A 19,621-nucleotide genomic window follows, 5' to 3' on the forward strand; every position below is an offset into this window, starting at 1 on the left:
CACGGCCCACGCTGCTTGCCAGCCAGAACTGGCCGCCGCGCGAGGCGCGCACCCCCGCCGGCTGATGCCGTCGGAAATCCCTCGCACCAGGCCCTCGTAGCCCCGCCGCTCCAAGCCCAGCCGAGCCAACGCAGCCGCCGCAGATCCACGACCGCCCACGTCACCGGCATGCACGTCCGATCGGGCTTTGCCCTGCGACGGCGAGGGGGAGGGCAGCAAGGAGACGGCTGGCAGTGGCGCGATTTAGGGTTCGCCCTCCCGCTCGCTGGAGTGGGTCGGGCAAACGCGGGGGGGGGGGGGGGGGGGGGGGGGCGTACCAAAAGAAAACCAGAACAAAAACAGCTAAGTTGCTGGCGCACGAACAGAACATCTTTTGTTTTTGAGCCGGAATACCAAATTTATTCCATCAACATTAACAACCAGCTAAATCGCCGGTGATCAAAATTCGGCGCACCATCCGACCAAAAGGCTGAGGATGAACGGCCCATTCGCGCACCATATGCAGCTAGCGAGTCTGCTACATTATTACGACAAACCCTATTTAGCGCCACACGCGCCGGTTAAAGGCAAAATGTGCTAACCGGCGCCTGCAGCGCTTCACAATGGGCCGGCCCATCTACAAATTCTTCATGAACTTTTTTAGCCCGTGAACTTTTTCTGAAATCGATGAACTTTTTTGAAAATCGTTGAACTTTTTTTTTGAAATCGATGATTTTTTAGAAAGTTGATGAATGTAATTTAAAATGCATGAACTTTTTTCGAAATCAGTGAACTATTTTTAAAAAAATGATGATTTTTTTTTCAAAATCGATGATATTTTTTCCGAATTCTGTGAACTTTTTGAAAATTCATGAATATCTTTCCAAAAATCGGTAAACCTTTTTTTCATAATCATTGAATTTGTTTCGCAAATCTGAACTTTTTAAAAATTCTATAAACTTTTTTCGATTTTTTAATAACCAATGAATTTAATATGGGCTGGCCCACGAAGAGGGTCGCTGCAGGCGCCCTGAAGCGCCACATAGGAGGTCCCCATTATTACAGCCCCGTGGGCAGTGAATACACATAAAGTAAGAAAAAATTAAGCTAGCAAAAGATTTGATTTCCCTGAAGGTGGCACCATTAGCGGATCGATCATGCTCCTTCCCCTTGAGAGCTTCCACCAATACCATAGAGTCTGTTTTCACAATAGCAGAAATTATGCCAAGCTGTTGGGCAGCATGCAGCCCTTTAAGACATGCGATCGCTTCAGTCAGCAGGGGATTCTGAATGTAGGAAAGGTTGCCTGCTCCTGCAGCAACCGCGAGTCCCGTACTGTCTCGAATAATAAAACCTCAACCTCCATTTGAGTTGTCCAGAGCAGCGCTTCCGTCAATATTATTTTTCAGTACATCATTTATTGGGGGTGTCCATATCTGGGGCCGATGCACTTGCTTGTTTATGCTAGAAACCTTCAAGCTTGCACAGTCCAGCACATGTTTCTGGATTTCATGGCACACCGTATAGAGTGATCGCATTGGCTCTCCCGCATCCACCTTGTTTCGAGTGTCCCACCAGACACAAAGTAGCACCACACAATGAGTTCTGACTTCATCATTCTTTGTCAGAATAGCCTGCACCACCTCCCGTGCAGACGTTAACTGAATTAGCTCCTCCCTGACATGTTCCAGGTCCATCCTTCGCCATACAGCTCTTACAAATTCGCAATGGAGAAAAATGTGAGACAAAGAGGATCAATATCTACCCCTCTCCGTTGTATGTTCCATCGGTGGGGAAGACTGTTGTAGGCCAACCTCCAAATGAAGTGCTGTATTTTTGGGGGGCATTTCAGTTTCCATATGCTTTTCCACTGAATGTTCTGTCCACCCGACAAAGAATCCCCAGTCTGCACTGAACTTCTCTCCTGTTGTAGTTGTCGTAGCAATTTGTAGGCCGTTTTGATGCTAAAAACGCTTTTGTTGTCGTAGTGCCAAGCCCAGTCATCCTCAAAATCTGCATATAATGGCTGGGCCAAGATACATTGGGCATCGATCCACCAGAACACGTCCTCAACCGGTGCATTATACCACTGTCCGGTCACGGGGTCAATTAAATCAACAACCTTGTCAATAGTATGGCTTGACCTCTTGGTCTGATTGGCCTTCTGCATCCATCTCTTGGTAGCCATGGGTCCGACCAGATATTTGTGTCGATCCCATTGCCAGTTCTCTTAATAAGACCCTCCTTTAGCACTTCAACAACCTTCATAATACTGCGCCAAGTATATGATGCACCGGGCTTTATCTTCGCATCAAGGACTTTACAATCAGGGAAGTATTTTGCCTTGCGCACAAAGATAAATGATCAATAAGTAACCGCCATGCTTGTTCGGTCGCCTGCGAGCATCACCGAAACAAAACGCTGTTCTTTTTTTTAGGTGAAAAACTCTGCAGTTGCTGTGCATGTACAAATACTAAACTTGTTCCTGGACCGGCTCAGTTCAGTCGCAGGATTCACCCAACACCACAACCGTGTTTCCGGGCTTTGGTTTTTATTCCCGTATTTTTTTTCGATGATTGGTGTTTTTCGTTTTCATTTTTTCGGATTTTGATGTTTCGCTTTTGATTCTTTTTTTTGTTTATGGCTGATTTTTTTCAGTATTTTGCATAAAAAAAGTACATCAAAACCTATTAACATGCAATCTAATTCTGGAGATTTCATCACGAGAAAACCAACTGCGGAAATGGTTTGGTATTTGAAGGCATGACTCAGGAAAAATATTTTAAATAAATAAATCTAGAAAAAGGCCTAAAACTCCTAGGTTATGACAATTAGCGCACTGCAATGCATAAAAAAATGCAATGCACCACTTGTCAGCACCTGAGAAGGTGGAAAGTGATCTCTTAACTAGTCATTTGTTGGTTCGTCGAGTCAAATTTACTTTGTTCCTCTGCTCCAGGTTTTCAGTGTTTTTTGTTCGATTTTTTCAAATTTTTATTGCCTTTTCCTATTTCTATTTCCCCTTTTATTTTTATGTTCTGTTTTATGTTTTTGTTCTCTATGTTCTTTTATTTCCTGTTTGTATTGTCATTTTTTGGCTTTCTTTTTTTAATAAATAATACATGAATATTGTTCAAAACATATGATACTTTTCTTCAGGTAGATAAATTAATTTCCAATTTAAATGAATATTTGTTTGTTGCAATAGAGTTTCCAACTTATTCATTTTTAAATAAACAATGAAGAATTATGAATACGTATAAACATTTCACGAGTTACACTATAGAATTTTTAAAAGGCATTTTTTCTAAACAAGAAGAACAATTTAGACAACAAACATTTCTTAATAAACTGTAAATATATTTTTAAATTCAATATGGGAATTATTTTTTGTGTATGACAAATAATTTATAAAACATGAAAAACAAAGGTTTAATAAACGATAAATATTTTCGAAATTATACTATTAATGTTTTTTAAATACATATGATTAAAATGTCAATACAAGATCATTTTTTAAAATATACAATGATCATTTTTAATACATCTTGCATATATTTTGAAATAGACACTGAACATTTTTCAAATACATGATAAATAACATTTAGCACATGTCGGACATTCTTTTAATTTTAGAAAAAAATTAATATGCATTTTTTTTGGAAATATTGTAGAATAAATTTGATACTTAAAATATGTAATATATAAAAAATAAAAAAAATTATAGACTCTACGTCCTTTTAGAAAACTGTGCATAATATTTTTGAAGCCAATAAAACTGTACATATCCTTGATTTTTTTTGTTTGCATGGTATGAAACTAGACATCATACTTTGATGAAAGAAAAGATTAGTGATTATATGCCGTGCTGGGCTGGCCCACGAGAGCGACGTGGGCAATGGCTCCGTCTAGCTCGCAAGAGGCGAGATACAAACGTAGCCAATATTTTTTGGACACTGCTACACGTCGGTCGACGGATATTTTTAAAAGATCCGTCGCCTCACAAGCCATCGGATATGAGGTAATTTAGCGGTTGAAATCTTTCTTTACTTTGCAACAAAGACCTGGTTATAAAAACATTTGCAACATATGTTGTGTTGCGAACTTTTTTTCGTAACATAGGGTGCGTTGCTAATTTTTTATTGCAACATAGATTGTGTTGTAGAATATTCATGCAACATAAGCCGTGTTGCAGATTCTTTTTGTCTTTCTTCTTCTACAACAAGAATTGTGTCGTGGAAGAAATTTTGTAATATAGGTAATATTGCACACAAGATAGAGAGGAGATACTTGAAAAGAAACGAGATGGTTGACGATGAGATGAGTCTCGTATTTCCTTGCATGATGCCTTGGAACGTGGCGCTTAAACGAGGCCGTGGTCGCCCGATTGTTTTCAGCGGGTTGACGTTGTATGCTTTTCTTATTTTTTAGACACATATATCTATGTACTAGTACTACTATGTCTGTCCTAGTTTATTAGTCCCCTTATATTTGCAGTCATAATTTGTTCATATATTTGACTAGTGAATATTAATGCATGTCATAAAATGTTATATTGTTGAATTCTTATTTGAATATAGTTTCTAATGATACATTTTTGCTACGTATGACTTATACTTGCCCGTCCTAAAATAAGTGCCACGAAGCGAAAGGACGTAGAAAGTATTTAAATCATGATCAAAATATGACAAAAATTACAGAAAAGACTAGTAAACTAGGACATGGTTAGTTCATCATGCTGTAAAACTTTGAGGGCCCCATGTTATGCATATTTTATTAGTTAAATATAAAACCCTACAAACCTGGATGGAGTAGCTTTTTCTCGTCTCAATAACGTGGCATGATTGAGTCAATGCATGTTTTGTACTTCCTCCGTCACAATTTAGAATACATGCACGTGTATCTAGATCATTAATTTTACTTATATAAAATATATTATTTAATATAAAAATATATCATTAGAAAATAAAATATTTAAGTTTATAATTATATATTCTTTGTTATATATGCCTTTTATTAAGTTAGTCAAATTGACGACATAGATACATATATCGGACTTGTAATTAATTAAGTTGGACAAATTTAGAAGACGCCAGGGGGAGAATGGTCTTGGCAGCAAGCCTATTTTTCTAATGTAATCATTGCTTCATTAATTGATTTCAGTTGAACTTTCTAACTCATTTCGGTTGTGAGCTGGCTGTGTTCTCACTCGTTGGCTCTTTACTCCGTGAGAACGTGGAAAATTTCCTTACTTAAAGGCATGTGTAGCTCAGAGGTGTAAAATTAAAGACACGCCTACTGCACGCATTTGACGATGACGATCCATCTTGGCATAGTTGGGTCGCTCTTGGCTACCTCGCTCGATCCATCTTGGCATAGTTGCACCCGCTTGTTTAACTCTTAATCAATCGTCGCATCAAGCTAAAGCAACCATTATAACACGTAGGACGGTAGGAGTACGAAACCTAGACTCTGTTTAGCGAGATGCATATTTATATGTTGTATTGGACGCATGAAGTTATGTCAGAGCATCACAATCCCTACTACAGTATAATTCTTCATTTCGCAGACATTTCAACGAATATGTTGTGAGCGGCATCACCAGAGCACGCCCGCGACATGTGCATGAGGAGGACGAGGAGAAGACGTGGTCGGCCAGCATGCACGCGGCGGCAACGCGCACTGCACGTGCACGGCGGCTGCGGCCGGCCAGCCATTACGCGGTGGCTGCGCACACGGCTGACGGCCGCCCGCGCTCCCGCACGCTTGCCGGCACGGCCGACAGTCGCCCCCGCAACCCCGCCCGTGCCTGCCCACCTGTTCGCCCCCGCCCCGCCCCGTCCCTCGCCGCGCCCCCGCCCCACCCCTATCTCGCGTCGCGCCCGTACGCGTGCCCCCGGCCAGCGCCCTCTAGCTAGCCACGCACTCGCCTCGTGCCCGTTACAAGGCCGGCATGCATAGGACGCGCGAGCTCCGTGCACGCCCGTCCGCCCGCGGCATGCGTCTCTAGTCGCGGCAGTGTCCAGCACGCATGCCCGCTCGCGGCGGCCCTTGCTGCGGCGGTCAGCACGCAATGTCAGTGGCCTTGACCACAAGACCTCACCGACGGGGAGACGACCGGCACGCGGGTGGGCCACCCACGCGTGTTCACTAGTGGGGACGGGGCCTTTAGTCCCGGTCCATAAGGACTAAAGGGACGGGACTAAAGGGCTAATCTTTAGTTTCGGTCCTGTTACAAGCCGGGACTAAATCAACGAAAGATACCGATAGAGCGCAAAAATGATTGAAATTACCCTTGGAGCATTTCCTGCAGGCTTTGGAACTGTTCCAAGGGTCTCGATAATGGGTCGAAGGCATCAACTCTTCCCTTATCAATTTGAATGTCCAACAGAATCCAATGGAAGCTGCACATGTATATATATATGTGTGTGTCAGTAACTTATCAATTACACTTATAAGTGAATGGACACAACAGAGTAAAGACCCTCATCTGAAGTTGTATGGAAACAGTATATGGTCACAGAAATTTTGATCTGTTAGAAACCTTAGAAGGTTTTCCTCCGTCTCCTTGGGTTTATCAGTTAGCGTCGCTATATGTATTTTATCTGGGTCAATAAACCCAATATTTAGGATGTTCTTACTTTTACAATCGAGAATTTTCATTCTGCATAATAGAGTACAAGTTATATATAGACAATGAATTGAAATAACTAAACAAGTTATATGTAGACAACGAATTGAAAAACTTACAGACAATAGCAACTCATAAGCGATTTGTCGAGGGTGTCGCCATTGTACATCTGGAAGAGTTCATCAAAGTCGATATGGATTTCTTCGGGGCGGCCGTAGTACTCCCGTGGGACACTCACCACAATCATCGTTCTCCCATTCTTTGATTCACTTAAGTACCATGTATGCAAGTAACGCATATTTGTTGGGAGATCATCTTTGCTGACCAAAGGCTCTCCCATGACAAACTGTGGCTTAGGGGCTACCACAGCCTTGGGTAACCTGTCGTCTTGGGAAGCCAGAACATCTTCAACCAAGACACCCCATTCAGCCGCCCACTTCTTTGCTAATTCAAAATCTTGCCCCTGCACCGGAGGGGGAACATTCTCGGTTAACACCTTGAGGGGTGGGATCGACTGTTTGGCCTGTTGTTCAAGCTGAGGAACGTCTGATTTTTTCTTGCTTGTAGTTGAACTTGATTTGCTCCCACTTGCACTTGCACGTGATCTGCTCTTTTTCACTTCCTTCTGCAATGTGCGTGTATAGTCATCAGGCTTATGGTGTAAGTCATACTGTGATGGAAGGGTCGTGAAGTATTTTGCAAATGCTATTTGCTTCTCGGTGTATTCCGGGCGGGGCTCGGGTTCCTTCTTTTTCACCCGCGCATCATGATGTTCCTTTGCTATCCTGGCATTTTCCTCGGGGGTACGATCATAAGGTCTGATAGGAAGATTAGCATGAGGTACCTTTGGGAGGGGCGACCGTTTGCGCTTTGGGGGGGCTCCGTCGCTTAGAAATCGTCGGCGGAGCGTTCTTGGTGGCACGCTTCCGCTTAGTATCCTATGCGGGCGGCGGCGGAGACGGACGACCCAAGTCCGGCGGCGGTGATCGAGATGGACTCGTGTTGTGCTGGCCGACGTCATGTGGAGGGCTTGGAGGTAATGGAGGTGTAGGTGACCTGCGACGACTCGGAGGCGGTGTTGTCCTTCGGGCCGAGCCTGGAAGCTTGATGTAGTTCTTGTCCCATATGATGACTCCACCCAGTATTTCTCCGAGTGTCCTCTCATCTTCGGGTCCAGCTATGTCGAGCTCCATATCATGAAACCCCGCCATGATTTCATCCACCCCGACTTTAGCAAAGCCAGCTGGAATCTCACGGCCATGCGAGCGTGCATCAGGGCCAAAAGGTAAAGCTTGTCCGACGGCCACCTTCATGGATATGTTCTTGAATTTCTGATGGAGTTCACATGATGTTGACTCCTTGATTCCATCCACGGGGTAGCCGGGACCGCCCTCTATCATTCTTCGTGCATCGTCGGGCGGGGCCTCAGATTCAGCCACGCTGCTTTTCCGCTTAGATGGGGCGCCGGTAATATTAAGTGCAGGATCTTCCTGGCGCGCTACTCCTCTAAGCTCATCAATCTGCTTCTGTTGCTCGTTAATCCTGGCAAGCAACTGGTTGAACTTGCCATTCTCCTCATCCTGCTGCCGCTTCTTTGCTCTCGCTCGGCTTCTGTAAGTGTCTTGGTCTCTGGCAAACCCAAGCCACCACGGGTAAGAAGGACCGAAGCCTCGCGTTCGTCCTCCATGTTCGTCATTGCCGAGGACCAGTGTGAGCAAATCTTTCTCTCTATCTGAAGTGAACTGTCTTTTTCCCTCCTTAATTTCTTTCACTATCTTTTTCCAATTCTCCCTGGGTATCCTAAGACCGTCACTCTGGAAGAGTACATCTGGAAGAGTTCATCAAAGTCGATATGGATTTCTTCGGGGCGGCCGTAGTACTCCCGTGGGACACTCACCACGATCATCATTCTCCCATTCTTTGATTCACTTAAGTACCATGTATGCAAGTAACACATATTTGTTGGGAGATCATCTTTGCTGACCAAGGGCGCTCCCATGACAAACTGTGGCTTAGGGGCTACCACAACCTTGGGTAACCTGTCGTCTTGGGAAGCCAGAATGTCTTCAACCGGGATACCCCATTCATTCGTCCACTTCTTTGCTAATTCCAAATCTTGCCCCTGCACCAGAGGGGGGACATTCTCGGGTAACACCCTGAGGGGTGGGATCGACTGTTTGGCCTGTTGTCCAAGCTGAGGAACGTCTGATCTTTTTTTGCTTGTAATTGAACTTGATTTGCTCCCACTTGCACTTGCACGTGATCTGCTCTTTTTCACTTCCTTCTGCAATGTGCGTGTACAGTCATCAGGCTTACGGTGTAAGTCATACTGTGATGGAAGGTTCGTGAAGTATTTTGCAAATTCTATTTGCTTCTCGGTGTATTCCGGGCGGGGCTCGGGTTGCTTCTTTTTCATCTGCGTGTCATGATGTTCCTTTGCTATCCTGGCGTTTTCGTCGGTGGTACGATCATAAGGTCTGATAGGAAGATTAGCATGAGGTACCTTTGGGAGGGGCGACAATTTGCACTTTGGGGGGCTCCGTCGCTTAGAAATCATCGGGGGAGCGTTCTTGCTGGCATGCTTCCTCTTAGTATCCGGAGCGGGTGGCGGCGGAGACGGACGACCCAAGTCCGACGGCGGTGATCGAGATGGACTCGTGTGGTGCTGGCCGACGTCATGTGGAGGGCTTGGAGGTGATGGAGGTGTAGGTGACCTGCGACGATTCGGAGACGATGTTGTCCTTGGGGCCGAGCTGGAAGCTTGATGTAGTTCTTGTCCCATAGGATGACTCCACCTAGTACTTCTCCGAGTGTCCTCTCATCTTTGGGTCCAGCTATGTCGAGCTCCATATCATGAAACCCCGCCATGATTTCATCCACCCCGACTTTAGCAAAGCCAGCTGGAATCTCACGGCCATGCCAGCGTGCATCAGGGCCAGAAGGTAAAGCTTGTTCGACGGCCACATTCATGGATATGTTCTTGAATTTCTGATGGAGTTCACATGATGTTGACTCCTTGATTCCATCCACGGGGTAGCCGGGACCGCCCTCTATCATTCTTCGTGCATCGTCGGGCGGGGCCTCAGATTCAGCCACGCTGCTTTTCCGCTTAGATGGGGCGCCGGTAATATCAAGTGCAGGATCTTCCTGGCGCGCTACTCCTCTAAGCTCATCAATCTGCTTCTGTTGCTCGTTAATCCTGGCAAACAACTGGTTGAACTTGTCATTCTCCTCATCCTGCTGCCGCTTCTTTGCTCTCTCTCGGCTTCTGTAAGTGTCTTGGTCTCTGGAAAACCCAAGCCACCACGGGTAAGAAGGACCGAAGCCTCGCGTTAGTCCTCCATGTTCGTCATTGCCGAGGACCAGTGTGAGCAAATCTTTCTCTCTATCTGTAGTGAACTTTCTTTTTCCCTCCTTAATTTCTTTCACTATCCTTTTCCAATTCTCCCTGGGTATCCTAAGACCGTCACTGCAAATGAGGTCCCCTGTTTCTTCGTCGTACGAACCACCATGCACAAGGAACCAATTTCTTGCTCTCAATTCCCACTCATCACGGAGTGGTTCAGGTACGATGCCTTTATCTAGCAGATCTTGCTCTTTCTTATCCCACTTTGGGATGGCAGTCTCATAGCCCCCTGGCCCCAGCTTGTGGTGATATTTCTTCTTGTTGGCATTTATCTTGTTCTTTTCTGATAATGCCTGAGCATCTTCTGTCTCCTTGTACTCTTGAAATGCCTTCCAGTGATTCGCCTGCTTGGCTAGATACCCCTCGAATACTGACACTTTCTTTGTCTTCAGATAGTTTTTCCATAGCTTCTTCTTCCAGCTACGGAACAGTTCGGCCATCTTCTTTAGAGTCCACTGCTTGACTTTGGCCCTCAGTTTGTCTGCGACGTCTTCATTCTCACATTCTGGCAAGTTGAAATGTGACATGAGATCATTCCAAAGATTATCTTTGCACCTTTCGGCGACATAGTCACTATCGGCTGCCCCTTTGCGCTTGTTCCACTCCCGAACGCTGATCGGGACGTGATCCCTAACGAGAACTCCGCATTGCTTCTTGAATGTGTCAGCAGCATTCTTAGGAAGCTTGGGTTCGCCCGTAGGCAATATCACCTCAAAGGTGTAATGCGTCTGTGCATCCAACTTTCTAGCCGGGCCTCGTTTCGTAGCTTTGCTCGATGTGGAGGCCTAAGAGGGAGAAACATTCATCAAATGAATGTATATGTATCCAATATAGAGCTATCTCCAATATTTTTCACATATTACAAGTGATTGTCGAACTTCATATGTATACCTCGCCGGACTTTATTATTTCTCCACTGGCTTCTCCATCAGTGGATCTATCACCTTCTCCGTCATTGGACCTATCTCCTGCCCCATCGGTTTCATCTTCGTGTCGGTCGACCTCCATTCCATATCCGGAGTGGTTTAGATATGACGACGGAGATTCAACTTGTTCAACGTTGGGGCCGTCTTTGATTATATCTTTGAGAAGTTCTTCCTCTTCGAGGTTCCTGATATGTAGATCCATAGTTCTGCAAAAAACGGATTCTCTTAACCTTTGTACCAAAAAAGAATTATTCTATCAGGAACTCCGTTCCAAAACAATTTTAGTCCCGGGTCGTGGCTCCACCCGGGACTCCTAGATTTCTGCATAGTATTCAAAGTAGGAGTACTTTTCCAATTTGAGCATTCAATAAGCAAAACCAAATCGTAAAATAAAGTAGTATTCAAATTAGCATGCATTCAATTATAAGCAAATACATCATCTCTTTTGTCCGTACATCGTCGAATATTATCACTAATACTCCTCGAATACTATCATACATATAGCATCACTGATACATCTAGAACCGTAGCGCCCGACGGGTATCGGCGCGGGCGGTGGACACCCAAAGAGAAGGAACCATCACATGATCATAGCTCCAGTGAGATCCCCGAAGAACTTGCCAGGTATGCTCGAACCTGCCCTCCAACGCAACCATGTAGCCACGGACGTGCTCATCCTCCTCGCTGACACGGTGACGTACCACCTCCGTGGTGTCCGGAAGCCTCGGCACCCTCACTGGCCCACCCTCATATCCTACGAATTGATCAAGAAACCGTAAATTAACTATGACATATATATATATATATATATATATTCTCTCACGGTTTTGCAAATATTCAATAAGCTAGACATATTGCATATTGCTATCCAATGGAACCTAGAGAGATCACTATAGCTATCCAATGGAACCTAGAGAGATCACTAGCTATATGCAATTTTCATGACTATGACATATCATATTGCTATCCAATGGAACCTAGAGAGATCACTAGCTATATGCAATTTTCATAACCTTGGATCAAAGAACACCGCATAAAATTGTATCACTACAACTATGATTTCAATGGAACATATTGAACCAATCAGATTTTTCAGATTGTGGAACACTATTCCAATCAGATTGTGTTCCCTTCAACTAATCAAAATTGTTTCACTACAAATATTTGAAGCGAACCAACTATGATTCCAATGGAACATATTAAACACTAGTTGATTCTAATACGATTTTTCAGATTATGGAACACTATTCCAATCAGATTGTGTTCCCCTTCAACTAATCAAAATTGTTTCACTACAACTATTTGAAGGGAACCAACTATGATTGAAACAAATAAACTTACAATGTCATTACCTTGGATCAAAGAAAGCCTCAAAACTTACCTCGCCCATTGGAAGATCAAGACATGGTGTGCGAAACATAGTTGGATGACGGCAACACCGCGTTGATCGGCCGTGTACTCCAGATCAAGCCCCAAGAACTTCTCATGATCCACTGCAGCGTCAAACCATCGTTCCTTCAACTGTCTAAGAAAATGCGGCACCTCCCTGCTCTCGTTCGTGTACACGACATCGAGCTTGCACCTCTCCAAAGCGAGTTGGCATGGTGGAAGAAGAGAAGGGAAGAAGAGAGGAGAAGAACAGAGCGAGAGCGAGAGAGGAAGAAGAACAGAGAAAGAAGGGCGACGCGACACACACTCTGCTTCGGTTGTGGTTTTGTGAAGCGGGATGCAAACCGTTTGGGCCTTTAGTCCCGGGTTGAGCCACTAACCGGGACTAAAGAGGGATACCAACGGTTTCCACCACTACGGCAGGCCACGTGTTAGGCCTTTAGTCCCGGGTTGAGCCACCAACCGGGACTAAAGAGGGATACCAACGGTTGCCACCACTACGGCAGGCCACGTATCCCTTTAGTCCCGGTTTGGGACACGAACCGAGACTAAAGGCTCCTTACGGGCCGGGACTAAAGCCTCGAGGGAGGCATTAAGAATTGGGGCGACGTGGCCGGGCCTTTAGTCCCGGCCCAGAGGCAGGCCGGGACTAAAGGGTCCCGGCCAAAGGCCCGTTTTCCACTAGTGGTTACTTCGGCCCAGATGGGCACACCCAGCCAGCCCAAAGACAACGACTACTTAAAGTCATCGATCCCATCGGCTGGGTCATCCGCGTAGGATCAGGTGATGGTGGCGACCGGCACGCGGGTGTTCCCGTTCCCTTTTTGTTCATGTAACCGTGAAATCGACATTGCTACTCGATCTGAGTTGAGAGGCTAGTTCCATCGTCCCCACTCTTACACTTGGTATCAGACGCCACCAGCCCGTGGAAGACCATGTGTGAGTAGTATTTCTATATGTTTGGCATCCACGATACATTCTAGATGCCCATGAATTTTCAAGCCCGACTGCTATCTGGCTACAGTCAGTCCAGAAAAAATTAGGAGAGTTTACGTGGCAGTCCTTTTCTGCGATGCTGTGCACTCGTTTCGGGCGTTATCGGCACCATACGCTGATTCACCAATTTACTCGCTGCGGCAAACTACCATTGTGGCTGATTTCATAGAAAGATTTGAACATATTACCAATCATTTGATCTCATATTCAGATACAATTCATCCCTTCTACTTTCTTACTCGATTTGTGGAAGGGATGCGATCCGACATCAGCGCGGTGGTCATGGTGCAAAGACCACCGGACCTCGACGCAGCGTGCGCACTGGCCCTGCTTCAAGAGGATGTCGCGAACGATGCTCGCCTGGAGAGCCCGCACCAATCAGCGGCGTGCCCTTCAGACACCACGGCTCGCGCGCCCAATGCGCTGCCTCTTCCACCACCGCCCTACGGGTGTCACCTCCCGTCGGGGCGACCGACCGCCACGGGACAGAGGCGGCAAGAGCAGAAGCTTCCAATGTCAAAACACTTCGGGACTACAGAAGAGCAAGGGGCTTCTATTTCAAGTGCGGAGAACGATGTGGGAACTATCACACCTGCCCCACATCCGTGCAACTCCAGGTCGTTGAGGAGCTGCTCGAGCTATTGGACATCGAGACCCAGGAGGACCAGGGCACCAGTCTGGAGGAGGAACCACCATCGCGCGTCGTCATGGCGATCTCCCGATCGACCCTGACAAGCGGCGTTCCACCACGTGCGTTCCAACTTCGTGCCTGGATTCAAGGGCGTGAGGTGCTGATGTTGGTGGACTCTGGCAGCACCACATTGTTCATCAACGGCCGACTGGGAGCCAACATTGTCGGGGTCTGGCCTTTGCCACGGGAGTACAAGGTGCGTGTGGCTGATGGTGGGGAGCTCATGTGCTCCGCCAGCGTCCCAAACCGTACCTGGTGTTCGCACGAGCATCAATTCTCCACCGACATGAAGGTACTTCCTCTCGGCGTCTATGACGCCATCCTGGGCTCAAGGAGCACAGTCCGATGATGGTGGACTGGTGCGCCAAGCTCATTGAGATTCCCACGCCCGACAGCCTGATTTCTCTTCGCGGCCATGACAACTCTTCCCCAACTTGTATCATCACAAACGCCCCGCAACTACAAAGTCTCTGCAAAAAGGGTGCGGTCACACACATCGCTCATGTTTGCGCGGTCACTCCAGAAGATGACATCACTACCCCAACCCTGGCCTGCATCCAGCACGTCCTCGACGAGTTTGAAGATGTATTCCGTGAGCCCGTTGGCCTACCTCCACGACGCGTGTGTGATCACCGCATTCCTTTCATCCCTCGGGCGCATCCGATTAACATACGACCATACCGACACAAGCCTGATCTGAAGGACAAAATAGACGCCTGGGTCATCGAACTGCTCCGCACGGTCATCATCCAATGAAGTATAACCCCTTCGCTTCACCAGTCATTTTGGTTAAGAAGAAGGATGGGACACGGTGTCTCTGCATCAACTACAAGCAGCTCAATGCGCTCACATGCGTCAGCAAGTAGCCGATGCTGGTGATCAAGGAACTTCTCGATGAGCTGCACAACGCGGTTCGGTTTTCCAAGCTTGACCTCCGAGCCGGTTATCACCAGATTCGCCTAGCTGAAGCGGAGGAGTACAAGACGACATTCCAAACACATTCGGGGCACTTCGAGTTCAGAGTGGTGTTATTCGGACTCACCGGGGCACCATGCACATTTCTGGGCTCCATGAATACCACACTACACCCCCTACTACGGGTGTGCGTCTTAGTCTTCTTTGACGACATCTTAGTGTTCAGCAAGACCTTCAAGGACCACGTGCGGGATGTCAGGCAAGTAGTGACACTGCTTCATAAAGACCAGTGGCAGGTGAGGCTCTCCAAGTGTGCGTTTGGGCAGCAGCGACTCTCGTACCTGGGCCACGTGATCAACAACCAAGGAGTTGCCACGGAACAAACCAAGATCAGGACCATTACTCAATGGACAACACCAACTAATGTCAAGACAGTCCATAACTTACTGGGTCTGGCGGGATACTACCGGTGCTTTGTCAAGAACTTTGGTGTTCTAGCCCATCCGCTGTTTAACCTACTCAAGAAGGGGGCACTGTTCGTCTGGACCCAAACAACAGAGGCATCATTCCAAATCCTCAAGCAGCAGCTCGTCGAAGCACCAATGCTTGCATTACCAGACTTTCCAAGCCATTCGTGATCGAGACTCACACCAGCGACAAAGGGATCGGCACAATCCTATAGCAAGGTGGGCACCCGATTACATACATGAGCAGGGCCCTGAGCCCACGCTACCAGGGACTCTCCACGTACGGAAGGAGTACCTGGTGATGATCATCACAGTGGATCAGTGGTGCCCCTACCTGCAGCCTGCGGAGTTCGTCATTCAGTCGGACCAACGCAACCTCATCCATCTTAACGAGCAACGCCTCACCACCCCATGGCAACAAAAAGCGTTCACGAAGCTCCTCGGGCTGCAGGTCACCATCTTTACAAGAAATGGACTGACAACACAGCGGCCGATGCCCTCTCTCGTGCCGACACGTCTGAATTCCTGCATGGCATTAGCTCCTGTCAGCTTGCATGGCTCGAGGACGTGGTCAACAACTATAACAACAATCCTCAAGCATAACGCCTCATGGAGCAGTTGGCCATCCGTGACGACACCAAGGGGTGATTCAAGCTGGAGCAAGGCCTACTGCGTTTCCGAGACAGGATCTGGCTCAGAGGTTCCATGGAGATGCATCAGCACATCATCGCTTCCTTCCACAACAACGCCACGGGAGGTCACTCGGGATTCCTGGTCACGTATCGGCGCATCCGACGACTGTTTGCCTGGCCAAAAATGAAGATGCATGTCCAGCAATACGTCTGTTGTTGTCAGGTATGTCAGCAAGCCAAACCTGACCGTGCCGCTTCCCCTGGCCTGCTGATGCCTCTACCCATTTCCAATGAGTCATGGGATCCCATCACCATGGACTTCGTGGATGGGCTGCCATATTCTGAACAGTTTAACTGTCTCCAGGTGGTTGTCCACAAGCGCACGCGCTTCGCTCATTTTCTGCCGCTGACGCACCCCTACACGTCTGCCAAAGTGGCTCTGCTATACATGCAACAACTATATAACCTCCATGGATTTCTAGGGGCAATTGTTTTAGACCGTGATCCAGTTTTCACCAGCCATTTTTGGCAAGAGCTGTTCAAATATGCAGGTACCGAGTTGCACATGAGCACGACCCTGTTGGGGAACGTCGCATGCGAAACAAAAATTTTCCTACGCGCACGAAGACCTATCATGGTGATGTCCATCTACGAGAGGGGATGAGTGATCTACGTACCCTTGTAGATCGTACAGCAGAAGCGTTAGTGAACGCGGTTGATGTAGTGGAACGTCCTCACGTCCCTCGATCCACCCCGTGAACAATCCCGCGACCAGTCCCACGATCTAGTACCGAACGGACGGCACCTCCGCGTTCAGCACACGTACAGCTTGACGATGGTCTCGGCCTTCTTGATCCAGCAAGAGAGACAGAGAGGTAGAAGAGTTCTCCGGCAGCGTGACGGTGCTCCGGAGGTTGGTGATGACCTTGTCTCAGCAGGGCTCCGCCCGAGCTCCGCAGAAACGCGATCTAGACGAAAAACCGTGGAGGTATGTGGTCGGGCTGCCGTGGAAAAGTCGTCTCAAATCAGCCCTAAAACCTCCGTATATATAGGTGGGAGGGAGGGGACCTTGCCTTGGGGCTCAAGGAGCCCCAAGGGGGTCGGCCGAGTCCAAGGGGGGAGGACTCCCCCCCCAAACCGAGTTGGACTTGGTTTGGTGGGAGGGAGTCCCCCTTCCTTCCCACCTCCTCCTTTTTTTTTCTTTTCTCTTGATTTTTCTTCTTGGCGCATAGAGCCCTTTTGGGCTGTCCCACCAGCCCACTAAGGGCTGGTGTGCCACCCTCAAGGCCTATGGGATTCCCCGGGGTGGGTTGCCCCCCCGGTGAACTCCCGGAACCCATTCGTCATTCCCGGTACATTCCCGGTAACTCCGAAAACCTTCCGGTAATCAAATGAGGTCATCCTGTATATCAATCTTCGTTTCCGGACCATTCCGGAAACCTTCGTGACGTCCGTGATCTCATCCGGGACTCCGAACAACATTCGGTAACCAACCATATAACTCAAATATGCATAAAACAACGTCGAACCTTAAGTGTGCAAACCCTGCGGGTTCGAGAACTATGCAGACATGACCCGAGAGACTCCTCGGTCAATATCCAATAGCGGGACCTGGATGCCCATATTGGATCCTACATATTCTACGAAGATCTTATCGTTTGAACCTCAGTGCCAAGGATTCATATAATCCCGTATGTCATTCCCTTTGTCCTTCGGTATGTTACTTGCCCGAGATTCGATTGTCAGTATCCGCATACCTATTTCAATCTCGTTTACCGGCAAGTCTCTTTACTCGTTCCGTAATACAAGATCCCGCAACTTACACTAAGTCACATTGCTTGCAAGGCTTGTGTGTGATGTTGTATTATCGAGTGGGCCCCGAGATACCTCTCCGTCACACGGAGTGACAAATCCCAGTCTCGATCCATACTAACTCAACGAACACCTTCGAAGATACCTGTAGAGCATCTTTATAGTCACCCAGTTACGTTGCGACGTTTGATACACACAAAGTATTCCTCCGGTGTTAGTGAGTTATATGATCTCATGGTCATAGGAACAAATACTTGACACGCAGAAAACAGTAGCAACAAAATGACACGATCAACATGCTACGTCTATTAGTTTGGGTCTAGTCCATCACGTGATTCTCCTAATGACGTGATCCAGTTATCAAGCAACAACACCTTGTTCATAATCAGAAGACACTGACTATCTTTGATCAACTGGCTAGCCAACTAGAGGCTTGCTAGGGACGGTGTTTTGTCTATGCATCCACACATGTAAATGAGTCTTCATTCAATACAATTATAGCATGGATAATAAACGATTATCTTGATACAGGAATTATAATAATAACTATATTTATTATTGCCTCTAGGGCATAATTCCAACAGACCTATCACCCTCAAACCGACGGCCAAACAAAACGCGTCAACGAGTGCATCGAGATGTACATGCGATGCTTCATGCAGGCCTACCCCAAGCGCTGGAGTTTTTGGGTGCCATTGGCGTAGTTCTGGTACAACTCGTCTCACCACTTGGCGACCGGGATGACACCCTTCACGGCCATGTTCGGACGCGAACCAAGTCACTGGGGAATCGTAGCGACTACTTCCTGCACGGTGCCTGTGCTGCAATTGTGGTTGCAGCTGGAAGAACGTGCAACCATGCAGAACATGATTCAGCAACAACTACATCGCGCACGACATCTCATGAAGAGCCAAGCGGACAAGAAGCGTTCATTCCAGTAATTCCAGGTGGGCGATCCTGTCTTCCTCAAGCTGCAACCCTACATCGAGACGTCCATCGCCCAAGAGCCAACCACACGCTGTCTTACAAGTTCGACGACCCCTTCACCATCATCGTCAAGGTCACTGATGTTGCCAACAAGCTCGAGCTCCCATCTCAAGCTACGGTGCACCCGGTCTTCCACGTTGCGCAACTTCGTAAAGCGCTACTTCCAGGCACGCCGGTCTCCGACGCTCTGCCATCAGCCAGGGAGGACTTAGTCGTGCCAGTGGCTGTGCTCCAATCAAGATGGCACCAGAAGAACACTGCGATGCGAGAACAAGTGCAGGTGAAGTGGTCTACTGAAGCTCTCGGCATCACCTGGGAAGACAAGATGGTGCTGCAAGCCAGGTTCCCCCATGCGGAGGCTTGGGAGCAGCCTCATATCATCCTCATATTTGAGACAGGTTTGAGGGTTGCCGATAAGTACGGGCGTATAGGGACCAAATGAGGCGTCTGGTTAAGTCAATTTTTTTGGCCGGGCATAGACCGGACGGGCATTTCAGGCGTTTATGGATGAACTAGGGGGTCCGGCTGTAGATGCTCTCGTGCTACCCGGTAAAGTGAATTTTCCAACACAATGTGTTCTCCACACACATATGAAAAAAGGGTGAACTAGGAGAAGCTAAAATATACTTGCACAGTCGCACTAGTAGCAAATTTGTAGAGATTGCACTTATATGATATATGCAGCACAATAAATAACAATGATGTTATAGTCCCCACAAAAAGGAAAATAAAAATAAGATTGCGGTTATATGTAGAAAGGTACCAAACGACGAAGAACTTTTTTTGCAGA

The sequence above is a fragment of the Hordeum vulgare genome, chromosome 1H (assembly GCF_904849725.1).
Source record: "Hordeum vulgare subsp. vulgare chromosome 1H, MorexV3_pseudomolecules_assembly, whole genome shotgun sequence".
NCBI lineage: Eukaryota > Viridiplantae > Streptophyta > Magnoliopsida > Poales > Poaceae > Hordeum > Hordeum vulgare.